At 47.8% G+C, this 18,591-nt stretch overlaps 1 protein-coding gene across 5 annotated transcripts in view; it reads right to left on the reverse strand.

The window, feature by feature from the left end:
• Grip163 (gamma-tubulin complex component 6) overlaps positions 1-18,591 on the reverse strand; it is a 478,650-nt gene that overhangs the window by 307,500 nt on the left and 152,559 nt on the right. The window lies entirely within an intron of this gene.

Raw genomic sequence — 18,591 nt, forward strand, 5'->3', positions numbered from 1 at the left:
TTCCACTTTAATCACACAGCTCTTATCATCATGGAAAACAACAACAGGAGCACAGTGTGTGTCCCAAATTGCAACTTGCGCTGGCCCCAAATGTGTTTTGCTCATTGAAGAAAGGCCTTCTGAGGAATGGTGGTGCCATGGCGCCTTGAGTGGTGCAAGAAGCTCTCACACAGCGTTACGGCAAAATGTCATTAAAGGGCAATAAACAAACAAATGTGAAACAAAGTACTCTTGCATAAATTTCAATCTCTGATTTGTTACGTGCTATAGAAAAGCTTAAAAAAGTGTAGGGTGTCGTGTTCATATTTTGCAAAGCAAATAATCCTGTCACCATGATCAGTGCTATCTGCCAACCGTGGTCAGGTTTGTAATTGTGCGCACATAGCATAATGGTGAGTGACAGTTAAGCCAAATTACTGCGCAATTCTTCAGACAGCCAATGATGATGTCCTGTGGAATGAAAAAAAAAGAAGCATAAGCAGACTTGAGTGATTCCTCGTCACTCTTTTTGTGCAACAGCAGCAGGGAAGCCGCTTAAATAAAACTAAATGTAGCGATATTCCTTCTTGCCTGGCCTCTCCTTCTGCTGGTCTCCTCACCCCCCGCACTTTCCCTCATCGCTCGCCCTTGAGGTTTGCTCTATTGCGCCATGGTGCACGCAGTCCACATTGAATTTGTGGTCCCAGAATTGGTGTTATATATGCTATTAACACACTTTCATCGTGTACTTGGTGTTTACTGTGTAAATAGCCTTTGACACAGTATCATCAGCCTTGTTAGGCATGCTAGAAGTGCAAGAATTATTTCTTTTTCTGCATCAAAGGAACTGTGCAAATACGCTGAAGCAGGTGAAATGGAAGGTGTAGTGTTTTGATTTAAACTATAATTTGCATCCATGATATTCATGACTATTGCAGAAAGCACGTGCTAACTCTAGCTTAGTTTCCTGTTTGAGTAGGTCATATGTTAGGTAGTGTCGACAGACTCATTAGTTCAACAAAACAAACTGGTGGGCTAGTTGGTATTGCATGTTAACAGCTTTTAGCGCAAATAAATGCATGACACGAGAGAAGGTACAAAGGACACAGCGCTACTAACAACTGATGCTTTATTGTACTTGGTCACAGTATATGTAGCACCGCACAGTAGAAGACGGAAAGTGAGTGTAACGTCACCACAGCACCACAGATTGCCTAACAACATAACAAGCCACTGCTACTGTGACAAGTACAGTACCTCCTTCTCTGACAACGCTACAGATGGGCAGCTCACGCAATGTTTGTTTTTGTTCATTTCAAACACCTCTACAATTTCCCTTGTCACACTTGAATGCCTGGCCATCACTCTGGTCTTTTTGCTGCACATGCAGTGTGCAGCAAGATGACCGGTTACTGCCAGTTTGTCAACATTGTTTGAGTGCTCTCGTGAGTGATCATTAAGTGTTCCTGTACTGTAAAAATTGGGCATCGTTAGTCCACTAACAATGGTTTGAAACGCCGCTTTCAAGAACTTCTGTGTCACTCATGGACACACTGCACTATTGGACAAAAATGAGGAGAACTATATTTTTTTGTTTTCTAAGCAGTTCGCTTTTTTCCCTGCCAGGCGTTAATTTTTTGAACGCACTCCTAAGTTTCATGATCGTCAAAACAGAAAGCAAAAACTGCCGCCTCCAAGAGTGCTGTGCGCTTCGAAAGATCGCAGATCTCGCAATTCTGCTGCAACTGCAGCTAATTTTATTGATGGGCCGAGTAGCAGAGAATCTAAGGATGCTGCTTTTTCATCAAGTTTCAACCTGAGAGTGACGATAACCCAAGCCAGCCCAGAACAGCGGCGGCCTCAGCCCGGCACGCCAAACTGTAGTGCTTGCACTGAAATATTTTGTACTGGAATACCTGTTCAATGAAAATTTTTTTATTTTTTCATAGATAGTGCCTATTACACGGCAATACACTTTGTATATATCTCAACATTACTGTTACACTTTTTTTCTTAGTAGATACAAGCAAGTCTTTGCAAACTTTGTTCAATTTTATCTCACAATCTTGATTCTGGTAATTCATAACATTTTTTACAACATACATCTCGTTAATAAAACATGTATGTGCAAAAAGTGCATTAATTATGCTTTTTTGTTTATGTATTACATAAAATATTAAGTGCAGTAGTTCCTTCAGAAAAAAAAAAATCTGGCGTAAGCTACAAAAAACACCTATTTTCCCCATGGTAGGAAAAGAGTTAAGACATTTGCCAGTTCGTCCCAAATATTCTTTCCCACATGACAATGTCATGCAGTAAACTGTGCCTTCCACATATCGGACAACAAACTGTTTGCGATGATTTGTATCACAAGCATTGTGTTTCTGCTTGGGATTATTAACTTTCGCGCACAAGCTAGAAAGTTCTTTGCGGGGCGGTAAAAACAATGTCCGTTCCGGTAACCGGTCATCTTGCTGCACACTGCATGCACTGTGGCTGCAAGCCTTTCTTAAAAAAAAAAACTACAATTCATGGGGATGTGGGAATGCACTCGCCTTCCGATATCTCCGGAGCAGCCGCGCGGTTATTATGCGATGATCGCATGCTCTCTCGCGGAGAGTACCGGGGAGACGGCACGTTTCACTGCTCCCGCTGCTCTTCGTGCCTGGCTGCGATACCACAGCCAAGGCAACCCGTTGTTCCCTCCTTTCCCTTTTTTTGGAACACGGGAGACTCTCTCTCCGCCTCTCAGGGAGAAGCACTATTCCCCCGATGCGTTTTTGTCTATCGGCTGAGGAGCTTGCGACTCGCTGCACCTCAATTCAGCCATGGACATCGCCCCACATAGTCCCCTTGCAGCGCTTTGCCTTTGTGAGTGATTGATTACCCCAGGGCCCGAGCGTAGATCCATGCTAGGTGATCTGGACACTTGTCAGCCTTTTGTGTGGTTTTCACATTGTGCCTTTTTTTTTAAGCTAGCTCCTGTATTTGCAATTAAAATGGCGCAACAAAGTACTGTTGCTTATTGTGCTTGTGCGTAACATAACAGGTTTGCGAGTGGCAGGAATAATATGAAGCTTATCACTACATGTTGCTCGGCTACTTGGTTTATACTCTTATGGCAGGAAAGACGTGCAACAATAAAAAAACCAACAGGCAGAAAAGAACATCATTCGCAGCTAAGTTTATTTGGAGAACACAGGTACACTTTTTATGGTAGGTGCCAGCATGTCCAGATACACTCATGCCCGAAATCAGACCAGATAACAATGGAAACTAAATTGCAAAAATAAATTCGTAAGATATGCATACTCGAAGAACTGATATTCATTGCTGCTCAGGGTCATAGGCTGTATCACTGACGTAACCTTATGCCCAGTCATTTCTTCCTACAGTTACATGTTTTAGTTTTCTGTCATGATAAATATAAAGGTTAAGGACTTCATATCAGGAGCACGTGTGCGAAATAAAAACATGCACCATCAGCATGCAGTTGCATTACTGTTGTCCATCAAATGGTACTTTTTACAGCAGTTACAGTTACAGCAATAAACACTATACAAATAAACAATTTCCAGACTCCTTACATTTGGAACACAAAGGCAAGGAAAATAAAGCAGATTATATTCACAAAATATAAACAAGCGCTCGTCCGCCTGAGGTGCAGCGGTGGCGTAGAGGTAGAACACCCACCTCGCGTGCAAGAGGTCTGTGGTTTGAATCTCGGTGCCGGCAATTTTCCACCGGACTAAAAAAAAAAAAATTCGCGTGTTGATAAAATTGCATAAACAAGCCTGGAGTGTGGCCTGATCCCGGTGAGCAGAACCGGTAACGCGCTCCCTCACCAGAGCAGGATTGGCCACCCTGGTGCAGTACTTGGCCACAACCTCCTATATCAACACAACAATCAAACCCTGCCCCTCAGTCCCCAGCAGCTGCGAAGCAACTGACCACGGCGGCGGTCAGACCTGTGACGCAGCAGAGGGTGCCAAGAATCCCTGGCTCCGAACAGGCCACCATTGGAATATGAACCTGGCAACGTTTAACGCTAGAACGTTATCTAGTGAGGCGAGTCTAGCAGTGCTATTGAAGGAATTAGAGGGCAGTAAATGGGATATAATAAGGCTCAGTGAAGTTAGGAGGCCAAAAGAAGTATACAGTGCTAAAAAGCGGGCACGTCCTGTGCTACCGGGGATTAGCGGAGAGATGAGAACTAGGAGTCGGATTCCTGATTAATAAGAACATAGCTGGTAACATACAGGAATTCTATAGCATTAAGGAGAGGGTGGCAGGTCTCGTGAAACTTAATAAGAGGTACAAAATGAAGGTTGTACAGGTCTACGCCCCTACATCGAGTCATGATAACCAGGAAGCCGAAAGCTTCTATGAAGACGTGGAATTGGCAATGCGTAGCGTGAAAACAAAATACATTATACTAATGGGCGCCTTTAATGCCAAGGTAGGCAAGAAGCAGGCTGGAGACAAGGCAGTGGGGGAATATGGCATAGGCACTAGGAATAGCAGGGGAGAGTTATTAGTACAGTTTGCGGAACAGAAAATTATGCGGATAATGAATACCTTCTTCCGCAAGCGGGATAGACTAAAGTGGACGTGGAGGAGCCCGAACGGCGAGACTAGAAATGAAATAGACCTCATACTCTGCCCTAACCCTGCCATCATACAAGATGTGGACGTGCTCAGCATGGTGCGCTGCAGTGACCATAGGATGGTAAGAACTCGAATTTGCCTAGACCTGAGGAGGGAACGGAAGAAACTGGTACATAAGAAGCCAATCAATGAGTTAGCGGAAGGAGGGAAAATAGAGGAATTCCAGATAAAGCTACAGAATAGGTATTCGGCTTTAACTCAGGAACAGGACCTTAGTGTTGAAGCAATGAACGACAATCTTGTGGGCATCATTAAGGAGTGCGCAATAGAAGTGGGTGGTAACTCCGTTAGACAGGATACCAGTAAGCTATCGCAGGAGACGAAAGATCTGATCAAGAAACACCAATGTATGAAAGCCTCTAACCCTACAGCTAGAATAGAACTGGCAGAACTTTCCAAGTTAATCAACAAGCATAAGACAGCTGACATAAGGAAGTATAATATCAATAGAATTGAACATGCTCTCAGGAACGGAGGAAGCCTAAAAGCAGTGAAGAAGAAACTAGGAATTGGCAAGAATCAGATGTATGCGTTAAGAGACAAAGCCGGCAATATCATTACTAATATGGATGAGATAGCTAAAGTGGCTGAGGAGTTCGATAGAGATTTATACAGTACCAGTGGCACCCATGACAATAATGGAAGAGAAAATAGTCTAGAGGAATTTGAAATCCCACAGGTAACGTCGGAAGAAGTAAGAAAGGCTTGGGACATATGCAAAGGGAGAAGGCAGCTGGGGAGGATCAGGTAACAGCAGATTTGTTGAAGGATGGTGGGCAGATTGTTCTAGAGAAACTGGCCACCCTGTATACACAATGCCTAATGACCTCGAGTGTACCGGAATCTTGGAAGAACGCTAACATAATCCTAATCCACAAGAAAGGGGACGCTAAAGACTTGAAAAATTATAGACCGATCAGCTTACTGTCAGTTGCCTACAAACTATTTACTAAGGTAATCGCAAATAGAATCAGGAACACCTTAGACTTTTGTCAAGCAAAGGACCAGGCAGGATTCCATAAAGGCTACTCAACAATAGACCATATTCACACTATCAATCAGGTGATAGAGAAATGGGCGGAATATAACCAACCCTTATATATAGCTTTCACTGATTACGAGAAAGCATTTCATTCTGTCGAAACCTCAGCAGTCATGGAGGCATTACGGAATCAGGGTGTAGACGAGCCGTATGTAAAAATACTGAAAGATATCAATAGCCGCTCCACAGCCACTGTAGTCCTCCATAAAGAAAGCAACAAAATCCCAATAAAGAAAGGCGTCAGGCAGATCTCTCCAATGCTATTCACAGCGTGTTTAGAGGAGGTATTCAGAGACCTGGATTGGGAAGAAATGGGGATAAAAGTTCATGGAAAATACCTTAGTAACTCAGGGGACCAATTGCAATGCATGCTCACTGATTTGGAGAGGCAAAGCAGAAGAGTGGGTCTAAAAATTAATCTGCAGTAAACTAAAGCAATGTTTAACAGTCTCGGAAGAGAACAGCAATTTACAATAGGTAGCGAGGCACTGGAAGTGGTAAGGGAATACATCTGCTTAGGGCAGGTAGTGACGGCGGATCCGGATCATGAGACGGAAATAATCAGAAGAATAAGAATGGGCTGGGGTGCGTTTGGCAGGCATTCTCAGATCATGAACAGCAGGTTGCCATTATCCCTCAAGAGAAAAGTGTATAATAGCTGTATCTTACCAGTACTCACCTACAGGGCAGAAACCTGGAGGCTTACGAAAAGGATTCTACTCAAATTGAGGACGACGCAACGAGCTATGGAAAGAAGAATGATGGGTGTAGCGTTAAGGGATAAGAAAAGAGCAGATTGGGTGAGGGAACAAACGCGAGTTAATGACATCTTAGTTGAAATCAAGAAAAAGAAATGGGCATGGCAGGACATGTAATGAGGAAGGAAGATAACCGATGGTCATTAAGGGTTACAGACTAGATTCCAAGGGAAGGGAAGCGTAGCAGGGGGCGGCAGAAAGTTAGGTGGGCAGATGAGAGTAAGAAGTTTGCAGGGACGACATGGCCACAATTAGTACATGACCGGGGTTTTTGGAGAAGTATGGGAGAGGCCTTTGCCCTGCAGTGGGCGTAACCAGGCTGATGATGATGATGATGATGAGTCCTTCTGTACTGTGGAACCTTTATAGCTCACCCACATTTCCTATAATTCTTATGATGTAACATACTCCAGGAAATGTGCTTCTTATGCTTTTTAGCAACAATCACACAAAGAAAGCAAATGCCCTATGCACAAATTAGCCGACTGCAGCGTCACACATGCTCCTACTGATGGCTGTTAACCCCCAAATTCCTTCAAATGGCATGATGCGAAAGCCATTAGACATAAGGTAACCCCATTGTTGCATTATTCAGACTTTTCAACAGTGCACCACGCAAGAGAAACTTTAGTAACAACACTAGCAGAAATGGTACTTACGTTGTGGAAACGCTAGACTCTCTTACGCCCCCATATGTTGTTTTCCCCACACGGCTCATGCATTTCCTATAATCCAGCTTTCCCACTTACCTAAGCACTATCGGCGGTCAGGGTGGTTGCAGAATAGTATGAGAGATGATAAGAGTGTTATGCTGCAAACGCCACCTAATAGTGGGGTTACTTGAGAGTAAAAAAGGGTGGCCGACGTCATTGGCTTGGGGTCTGTCGGATGCACTGATGTTTCGCACACCCACCAGCATGCATCGAGGGAACGTTCTGTGAGAGGCTTCAGAACGAGACACTGACGTGCATGAACACGTAATTGTTCGCGTGACAATGATTAGGCATTGGTGTCCAGCGTGGACGCGAACATATTCGCTCAATATCCTGTCATGGTGATTGGACTTCGATTCATCAGTGCCCATCAGCAAGTTCTATTGGTAGCAATACGGCTAGCTGGCATTGGCATATCAAAGATGCAGTAAGTGCGCTTGTGATTGTTTGCATTATTCCATTGTCATTCCTTCGTCATAACACACTGACATTCACAGCATATATGAGCAAGAGTCATGGCGTTGACGCAACTAAATATAATAATAACAAAATTCAAGAAAACAAGAGGTGCGGCAGGCAGTGTGCGGATGCTAACGTGTGTGTTTCTGTGGAGTCAGCGCGAGCGACACCACGTGACTCCACTCCACCAACAGGGAGGCACGGACCACCTCACCTGCCTTCGCATGCCGGCTCGAGTGGCAAGATAAAGGAATGTCATCACCTTTGATTTTACACAGGTGGGGTTTAGTAACAGGCAGAAGACACTGCCATCTTCTGGACAGGAACTTCTCTTTGAAGCACACAAGCCTGTCACCATCTGCTACAGTATTGCTTGCTGGGCTCCAAATACATGCACACACGCCACCTTCTCCGTCTGACCCTACACAAATTACAAGCGTGAAAGCTGCACGATGGCGCAGTGCGCCCAGCTCTGCTGAACTGCAAACAGAAGCTTTACAGCAAGAGTTTTCTCTCTCCAAAGGAAGGTTGACACCTACAATGCTAATAAGGGCTACAGCATAGACTCCCTCAGCACTACTAATTTGCTCTGTGATTCATGGAAGGAACCATTGTCTGTGCTTACTGATGCAGATGTTCCCGTTATGACCCCCATCATGGGCACCAAGATCATAGATGTCTAAAGCAGGTAAAGGATAGGACACGAGAGCAGACGGCAGCATTGGCAGCGTTTCAACCAGAGCAGCCCAGGCAATCTCGAGCTCGCGCCTCTCCAGAGAAGTGGTGATGTGGCTGCAGCGCCGAGCATTCCTCTTCACTACAACCATCCCCCATCACAAAAGGAGCCATCGTGGTGACTCATGGTGAACATAGTACCAGTGGGTCGTAATATGGCTTCAGGCACTGTATGTGGACAGTTTCACGAAAGCGACAGCATTGGTCGACAGGTGGCATGACAGGCTCGACAATATAGTTCACAAGTGATGTCTGAGCTACAGCATGGTAGGGTCCTTGATATTTGGAGACAAGCTTGCATGAGAGGCCAGCAGGAACAGCCAGGGATGGAAGCGGCCAAGGAAGTTTTAGAGCAGCTCTGGGAGCAGCAAATTTGGCACCTTGGAGCCGGTTTGGAGCATGAATTGTCCATTTTGGAGCAGTAAATACGTGTTTTGGAGAAGTTTGATCAATGATAATATGAGTGAAATACAGGCATATGAAGAAAAGTGTTCCTTATTTCACTTTGCAGAACACTATTATGTCACGGCGGATCAGTTCTGCGGAAGACGGCAAGGCAAGCAAAACTCATGGCAGGGAAAAATTGTCCTCCACCTGACTGTAGCATGAAGCTATCAAAAAACCCATACAGGTTTCCCAGAAACCACCATTAAACTACATAGTGGATATGCCTGCTAAATGTGGCCAAGAAAAATATAACCGAGGGCTTCCCGTGAACAGCACTCACTCTATGTTGATAGGCTAGTGTTAATGCTAGTCGAGTGTTCTTTCTTTTTTTTCATTGTGAACAAGCAACTAATATTCAATTTTAATGAACTAACATTTATTACCTTACTTATCCAATAAGGTGCCAATGCAAAGGTTGTGGAATGCGTCGTGAAATGACCAATAACAGCATATATAGCGACCTAGGTCTTGTTTGATCCATTTTTCCGGAAAAAAAAAAAAAAAGCCTGCAATTTTTTTTTTTTAATCCACAGGACAACGCATCCCCACATCAGTAATATAAGTGGTCTCACACATAAATGTCATCACCAGTGCATTGTGTTGTAGGTTTATGCCTCAGGAGCGAAGCTGACCCGAATCGACACCGGAATAGAACCGCGAGCTGTGGCTTCATTTGCCATGACCAGGCACCGTCTTTATTTTCTTCTCATGCGTCCGCACGCTATCCGGGTTCTAGGTGCCGCCCAAGGGAGGGCACTACAGTGTATATTACAAACATGCAATGGATGGAAACAACTTTATTTTGAATCCGGCAAATTTGACGACCCGGGCTCAGGTCTCCCATAAGGGGACTTCGAGGCCTTGCCTCGTCGCCGCCTCTCGGGCTTGCTGGACAGCCCACTCTTGTGTCTTGAGGTTGGAGCTGCGCAGAGCGGCGGCCCACTTCGACGCAAGAGCCTCCGGAGCTACTGCCATTGTAGCTGATGTAACCCGACACTCCCACAACATGTGTGACAGCGTTGCTCTAGTTAACTGACATAATTTGCAAATAGCAGTCGGGTATTGCGCGGGGAAAATGTGCTGCAATCGCACCGGACTGGGAAATGTTTGCGTTTGCAATTGTCGCCAGATGACTGCCTGGCGACGTTTCAGCATAGGGTGAGGTGGGGGCAGCAACCGCCTGCCTAGCTGGTAGTGCTTGGTGATGTCATTGTACCTGACCAGGCGTACTCGCGAGTTTTGAACGAAGAGTTCCGAACTCGAAGAGGTGGTCACCGATTCTGCGTGGCGGGTCAGTTCTCGCGCAGAGCGGTGTGCTACCTCGTTCAAGTTAATGAGGCCTTCATCGGTCGGGGTGGCGACGTGCGCTGGAAACCATATGATCGCGGTGTTATCGAAGTGCTGTCGACCAGCTTTCCTTAGAATCTGGAGAGCTTCGGAGGAAATGCGCCCCCCGCGCGTAGTTGCGAACTGCGGATTGCGAGTCGCTAAAAACTACCTCGCAGAGGGGGTCGGTAAGCGCAAGCGCAATCGCTACCTCTTCCGCTGTTTTGGGGTATTCCGTTGCGACACTACACGCGTGCGTAAGCCGGGAGCTAACGACTACGACTACCGCCGTGAACCGGTGTTCTCGTGTGTATTCTGCGGCCTCTACAAAGCGCGTAGTCCTCTTTCCACCCAAGGAGCGCAGCAGTGTCTTGGCACGGGCCTGGCGTCGGCCCCGATTAAATTCGGGGTGCATGTTTCGAGGTATAGGGGCGACAAGCAGCGTGTCGCTGAGGTCGGGTGGAATGACCTGTTTCTGACTGTGTTGGACGTGGTAGTTGAAGCCGAGTTTCTGCAGGATGTACCGGCCCGTGGCTGTCAGAGACATGCGTTCGAGTTGAGAGGTTCTTTGCGCTTCGATTTCCTCAAGCGTGTTGTATACCCCCAGCTGTAGCAGACGAGCAGTGCTTGTGGACTCCGGTAGGCCAAGGGCAATCTTGTAAGTCTTGCGTATAAGGGTGTTGATTTTCTCCCTTTCAGTGACATTCCAGTTGTGGAAGGCAGCCACATAAGTGATGTGACTGATTGCGAAAGAGTGTATGAGGCGCATGACACTGTCCTCCGTCATGCCCGTGTGCTTGTTTGTAATGCGTTTGATCAGGCGGGTAGCCGCTGTAACCTTGCCTTCGATTTTGCGAATAGCTTCTATGTTTGACCCGTTGGCTGTTATATGCATGCCTAGGATGCGTATCTTCGGGACTCAGGGAATGCAGGAGCCGTCTGTATAGAGGATTATGTCGTCACATTGGCGCGATTCGGCTGTAGGCTTGGGCCGGCGGCACGGGCGGTAGACGAGCAGCTCCGATTTCAGTGGAGATAGTCGGAGACCTGTGTCTTGGAGGTAGGTTTCGACTGCAGAGACCGCTGCTTGTAAGGTGCATTCTATCTGACCGTCACTGCCCTTGTTGACCCACAGGGCCACAATTTTGTAACGACTCTGAAGGTGAACTGTTATAAAATTGGGCTACTTCACTTTTGATAAGGACCGAAGATCCGTGCCAAGAACATCTGACATGGCTGTAAGGCAGCGAGAAAAAAGTGCGGCCACTCGTTCCCAGTGCCCCTATTTGACGAGGTTTGCGTAAAGATTGATGCAATCTTTGGTGCTCAGCGGATTTTTAATTCCTTTTTTTTATTTTATCGGCTTTCTTTATTGTAAAAAAAGTCTCAAGGAATTAAATTAAAATTAAACTCTGGGGTTTTACATGCCAGAACCACGATATGAGTATGAGTCATGCCGTAACGGGGGGACTCAGAGTTAATTTTTATCATGCAGGATTTTTTAATGTGCACCCAGGGCACAGTACACGGGTGTTTTTGCATTTTGCCCCCGTTGAAATGCGGCCACTGCAGCCGGGATTTGATCCCGCAACCTCGGGCACAGCAGTGCAACACCAAAGCCACTACGCCACCATGGTGGGTTCTTCACGAATCCCAGGTTGTTTTAAATGCTGTTATCGGTCATTTGTAAACGTCATTCACAACATTTTCATTGACATCTTATTAATTAGTTTAATTTATAAATTTAGCTAATAAATGTATTCATGCACAATGAACGAGGAGTATTCACAGTTGCCACCATGAACAACACCCATCAAGGTACAGTGAACACCGTTCGCGTGATGCCCTCAGGTAATTCTTAATTCTTGGCGACCTTCAGTTAACATAGCAGAATGTCGCAGAATAATTGTCAAGTGACATACTGGTCATTGCACGTTTGCCAGTATTTCACATCACTTGCCGAGTAAAAGCTGCAAGATATTTTTGGAAATATTAAAGGGATAAAAATGTTTAGTCGCTTTCCAGTCTGTGTCATGGTCCAATATTTTGAATAGGCTCGATTATTCGGGCTTATTCGTGGTTCTGCCACAGGCTCCATAAACCAGTGTAAAAGGGCAACCGATATTTCGTTCACCAAACAATGGTTTATTAAAAATTTTGGACTCAATCTATGCAAGCCGCATACTGAACATCATTGCCGCAAATGCAATTTTGGAGGGGACGGTTTTGCTAACTGTTTAATTATAACCACAATTTGGCCGCTAAGGTTGACTAAATACGAAAATTTACATCCTTGGTTTGCTTTCTCAGGCAGCAAGAGCCTGATTTTGTGTGGTGTGGCCGAACAGAAAATAGTGTAGCCCGAGTGCAAATTTGAGTGACGATTGTGGTTGCCATCGGATATTTATGACCAAGAAGTTTCATAAATGCAAGCAGGTCGCTTGTCGGCATGCTGCTCTACCAGCTCGGTAACCGGATGCGGTGCACTTGTTAAATAGATTAGGATGTCACATGCACTGCGTTTACCCATTAGTAGACGCAGATGTACCAATAAGGTGCAGAATTTAGTGCTAAAATTTCTAACGGAACTGATGAGCTACATGCTCAGCAGACTGTGCAACCTTTTTCAGTCAGTGCGGCTTTCCTTCCCGATTGCCCCATGATATGAGCGCCATTCAACTCATCTTTAGTTAGTCCGCATGTGCACAAATGTGCAACACTTTTACAAACATTTTCGATGCATTGTATAGCATAAAACGGTTTTCATTTTCTTGTGGCCTAGTTACAATTACGCCACCAAACACACCCACACTCCAAAGACGCCAACACTGAAACAGATTGCTTAGGCTTGCATTGCAGGGCTAAGCACTAGCCAACACAGGTGGCTAGTGTGGTTGCCACTGGACACGCACATCCTGCTAAATTTGGCGACTTCATTCAAAATGAGTGTTTTGGCACAGGTTGGTGCAGCACTTCCATCTCTGAACAGCTGGAACCCAAAGCCACACAAAGGAGTTTGGAAGAAAGTGACAATGCACATGGTCATCATCATGTCAAGATTTTTCTTGCCATTGGTCGACTGTTGTAAAGGAACGGGTAAGCTGATGGCATTCTTTGGCGTGGCAGGCAGCTTCAGAGATGGGCATACATTCGGATAAGTCGGGTCAGTATGGAAGAATGTTGTCTAGTGTAGTCGAACGTTCGTGGCCATTCAAGAAGAAAAATTGGGGAAAGTTGGTGGTCACCTGTGGTGCAGCGTTATAGGCTTTTGTCATGAATGGCGAAATAAGGTCCAAATCAGTGTGATCAGAGGCAACGTATTTGGAGAGCATGTTGCCAAAGGTGCGATTCAAAATTTAGGTCAAATCATTTATTTGCGTGAGGACGGTATGTGTTGCGATGAACGATGCGACATTCAGCAAGGAGCGTGTTTATGACTTCAGAGAGGAACACACGTCCTCCATCGCTCAGAAGTTTGCAAAGGTGCTCCATGACAGAGAATAAAGTTTTTCAGGAGGAAGGATGCTATATCACGAGCTCTGGCAGAGAGGCTGTTTCCACAGATTGCATAAAGTGATCGATGGTGACGGCTATCCAGCAGTTTCCGGAAGCCATGCTCAGAAGGGGTCCATACTAGTTAATGCCAATGCAATCGAAAGGCCTGGCAGGGCATGAGATTGGCTGGAGTGGACCAAAGACATGCTAATCAGGAACCTTGCGGCGTTGGCACTGAAGGCACAATCAAATGTACTTGCACGGAAAGGAGTACATGTTGCGCCAATAAATCCTGGAGCGAAGCTGGGTGTATGTTTTGAAGAGACTCGCATGTGCACACTGTGGGTCAGTGTGGAATGCAGAACCTACTTCACCACGAGGATGTCAAGGTATGACCAGAAACCACTTGTGGCTGTCAGAATAGCAGTTCCAGCGATAAAGAAGGCCATCCCACATTTCGAAGCGAGAAGCTTGATGGCGCAGAGCTCGAGAAGGTGGAGGAAGAATGAACGGGTTTGAAAGGAAGCGGATATTGTCACATGGTGGCGACGTTAAGAACACAGTAGCAATACTGTGAAAGGCAAAACTAGATTTTATTGGGCGAACCTGTGCCCACAAAACAGGCTACACTTATAGCACAAAGAAAGCGGCGAACACAGTCGCCGATCATCGGAAATGTGATCAGCGGGTCAAGCGCGTCGGCTTTTATACAACAGTCGTCGAATGTTCCAGACTAATCGTTGGGACCCGCATGCCTTCCACAAAGTTCTACAACATTCGAGTCACGCGATGAAATCAGATAACACAAGGTTCGGCGACAACAGACAGCCGGGTAGAAGCATCGATAACTTTCCAGAAACGTCGGATACATGCAGGCGCGTCCCTCGCTGTGCGATTACAGTTGTTAAGCGGCGAAACGTGGTCGGCCGATAAAGATAAGCACACGTGTCAATACCCCCCTCTTAAAAAGCATCGACCCGATACTGCAAACAAACGAAGTTAATAAACAAAAGCACTTGTAGCAAAGAAAAGAACAAAAATAACGAAGTTCGTCAGCGTCCGTAAAAGGGTTTAAGGCGCACCACGTGGACCACTTCAGATCGTGCGCGGCACCGCTGTGAATGCGAAATGCCGTCTGACACGACCTCATAGTCCAGAGCGCCAATACGTCGGATGACCTTGTAGGGTCCGAAATAGCGTCGGAGTAGTTTCTCACTGAGTCCTCGTCGGCGTATCGGGGTCCAGACCCAAACACGGTCGCCAGGCTGGTACTCGACGAAGCGTCGTCGGAGGTTGTAGTGTCGGCTGTCGGTCCTCTGCTGGCTCTTGATTCGCAGGTGGGCGAGCTGCCGGGCTTCTTCGGCGCGCTGGAGATAGCTAGCGACGTCAACATTCTCTTCGTCAGTTACGTGCGGCAGCATGGCGTCAAGCGTCGTCGTCGGGTTCCTGCCGTAAACCAGCTTAAACGGCGTGATCTGTGTTGTTTCTTGCACCGCCGTGTTGTACGCAAAGGTTACGTACGGCAGGATCGCGTCCCACGTCTTGTGTTTGACGTCGACGTACACTGCTAGCATGTCGGCGAGGGTCTTGTTCAGGCGCTCCACGAGACCATTCGTCTGCGGATGGTAGGCAGTTGTCCTCCTGTGGCTTGTCTGGCTGTACTGCAGAATGGCTTGGGTGAGCTCTGCTGTAAAAGCCGTTCCTCTGTCGGTGATGAGGACTTCTGGGGCACCATGTCGCAGCAGGATGTTCTCGACGAAAAATTTCGCCACTTCGGCTGCGCTGCCTTTTGGTAGAGCTTTAGTTTCAGCAAAGCGGGTGAGATAGTCCGTCGCCACGACGATCCACTTATTCCCGGATGTTGATATCGGAAACGGCCCCAACAAATCCATCCCAATCTGCTGGAATGGTCGGCGAGGAGGTTCGATCGGCTGTAGTAATCCTGCTGGCCTTGTCGGTGGTGTCTTGCGTCATTGACAGTCCCGGCATGTCTTGACGTAACGGGCGACGTCGGCGGTCAGACGCGGCCAGTAATACCTTTCCTGTATTCTCGACAGCGTCCGGGAGAATCCGAGGTGCCCAGCGGTTGGATCGTCGTGTAGGGCGTGCAGTATTTCTGGACGAAGCGCTGACGGTACAACAAGAAGGTAGCTGGCGCGGACTGGTGAGAAGTTCTTCCTCACGAGCAGGTTGTTTTGTAGCGTGAACGACGACAACCCGCGCTTAAATGCCCTAGGGACAACGTCGGTGTTTCCTTCCAAATACTCGACGAGGCCTTTTAGCTCCGGGTCTGCTCGTTGCTGTTTAGTGAAGTCTTCCGCGCTTATTATTCCAAGGAAGGCGTCGTCGTCCTCGTCGTCTTGCGGCGGGGGATCGATGGGGGCGCGCGATAAGCAGTCGGCGTCGGAGTGTTTTCTTCCGGACTTGTATATTACCGTGACGTCATATTCTTGTAGTCTGAGGCTCCACCGCGCCAGCCGTCCTGAAGGGTCCTTTAAGTTAGCTAGCCAACACAATGCATGATGGTCACTGACGACTTTGAATGGCCTGCCATAGAGGTAAGGGCGGAATTTAGCTATAGCCCAAATGATGGCGAGGCATTCCTTTTCAGTCGTAGAATAGTTGCTTTCCGCTTTTGTCAGCGACCGGCTAGCATACGATATCACCCTTTCAAGTCCTTCTTTCCTCTGGACTAGGACGGCACCGAGGCCTAGGCTACTGGCGCCAGTGTGGATTTCGGTATGGGCGTCCTCGTCGAAGTGTGCACGTACCGGCGGCGACTGCATGCGTCGTTTGAGTTCTTGAAATGCCTTGGCCTGCGGCGTTTCCCACTTGAACGCGACATCACATTTGGTTAGATGTGTTAGCGGCTCCGCGATGCGTGAGAAGTCCTTGACAAAGCGCCTATAGTAGGCACACATGCCAAGGAATCTGCGCACTGCCTTCTTGTCGGTTGGCTGCGGGAACTTTGCGATGGCAGCTGTCTTCTGTGGGTCGGGGCGTACTCCTGATTTGCTGATCACGTGGCCTAGGAACAAAAGCTCATCGTAAGCGAAGCGGCACTTTTCCGGCTTCAGAGTGAGCCCTGATGACTTGATGGCTTCTAACACTGTCGCAAGCCGCCTAAGGTGATCGTCGAAATTTCCGGCAAAGACAACGACGTCATCCAGGTAAACAAGGCACGTCTGCCACTTCATTCCGGCTAACACCGTGTCCATGACGCGCTGAAACGTTGCAGGCGCCGAGCACAGTCCGAATGGCATGACCTTGAACTCGTAGAGGCCGTCTGGTGTGATGAAGGCAGTCTTTTCACGATCTCTCTCGTCGACTTCTATTTGCCAGTAGACAGACTTGAGGTCCATCGACGAGAAGTATTTAGCGTTGCAGAGCCGATCCAATGCGCCGTCTATCCGTGGAAGGGGGTACACATCCTTCTTCGTGAACTTGTTCAGTAGACGATAGTCGACGCAGAAGCGTAGGGTTCCGTCCTTTTTCTTTACCAGGACTACAGGAGAGGCCCACGGGCTTTTCGACGGCTGGATGATGTCGTCGCGCAGCATTTCGTCGACTTGTTGCCTAATAGCTTCACGTTCTCGCGTCGAAACTCGGTAAGGGCTCTGGCGGAGTGGTCGAGCGCTCTCTTCGGTTATTATGCGATGCTTTGCAACTGGTGTTTGTCGAATCCTCGATGACGTCGAAAAGCAGTCTGTGTATCGTCGGAGAAGACTTCTGATCTGTTGCTGCTTACTCATAGGAAGACCTGGATTCACGTTGAAGTCTGGTTCGGGGACAATGCTCACGGGGTAGATGCGGCTGAATCCGAGAGGACAAAGGCATTGCTGGTTTCCACAATTTCCTCGATGTATGCGATTGTCGTGCCCTTGTTGATGTGCTTGAACTCTTGGCTGAAGTTGGTTAGCATAACTTCCACTTGCCCTCCGTGGAGTCGAGCGATCCCTCTTGCGACGCAAATTTCACGGTCGAGCAGTAGATGTTGGTCGCCCTCGATGACGCCTTCTACGTCAGCGGGTGTTTCAGTGCCGACGGAAATAATAATGCTGGCGCGCGGCGGGATGCTCACTTGATCTTCGAGCACACTCAAGGCGTGGTGACTACGACAGCTCTCCGGCGGTATCGCTTGATCTTGTGACAGCGTTATCGATTTCGACTTCAGGTCGATGACTGCGCCATGTTGATTCAGGAAGTCCATGCCGAGAATGACGTCTCGTGAACACTGTTGGAGGACAACGAAGGCGGCGGGGTAAGTCCGGTCATGAATGGTAATTCTTGCCGTGCAGATCCCAGTCGGCATAATCAGGTGTCCTCCAGCGGTGCGAATTTGAGGGCCTTCCCATGCGGTCTTAACTTTCCTCAACTGGGCGGCGATGGGTACACTCATGATGGAGTAATCGGCTCCTGTGTCTACTAAGGCGGTGACTGTGTGGCCGTCAAGAAGCACGTCGAGGTCGGTGGTTCTTTGTCTTGCGTTACAGTTAGGTCTCGGCGTCGGATCACGGCTGCGTCGTGTTGAACTGAAGCTGGAACGTCGCGTCATCAAGTCGTCTTTCGTCGGTGTAGTCTTGGCTTCCTGACTTCGTCGGGACGGCGGCGTGTCGTCATTAGGTCGTCGAGATGGTTTCTTCGTCGTCTTCGTCGGCGGCGGAGGATCTTCGTCAGTTCGACGAACAGCAACCGCACCTCCATCGGTTGCTGCTTTTAGTTTTCCGGATACAGGCTCGCTGACCGGCCACGGGCTGGGCCAGTGTATGGTCGGCGCTGCGGCGACAGGTAGCGGCCTGGTGATGGCGAACGCGACGGTCGTCGAGAGCTCCACTGAGTAGCGGCGAGGTAGTCGGCGATATCGCGGGGGCGTTCACCTTGCTGCAGGCGCGGAGCGTTAACGGCGAAACCTCGCAGTCCCAGGTCGCGGTATGGGCATCGGCGGTACACATGGCCGGCTTCCCCGCAG

This window comes from Dermacentor andersoni, chromosome 9 (assembly GCF_023375885.2).
Source record: "Dermacentor andersoni chromosome 9, qqDerAnde1_hic_scaffold, whole genome shotgun sequence".
NCBI lineage: Eukaryota > Metazoa > Arthropoda > Arachnida > Ixodida > Ixodidae > Dermacentor > Dermacentor andersoni.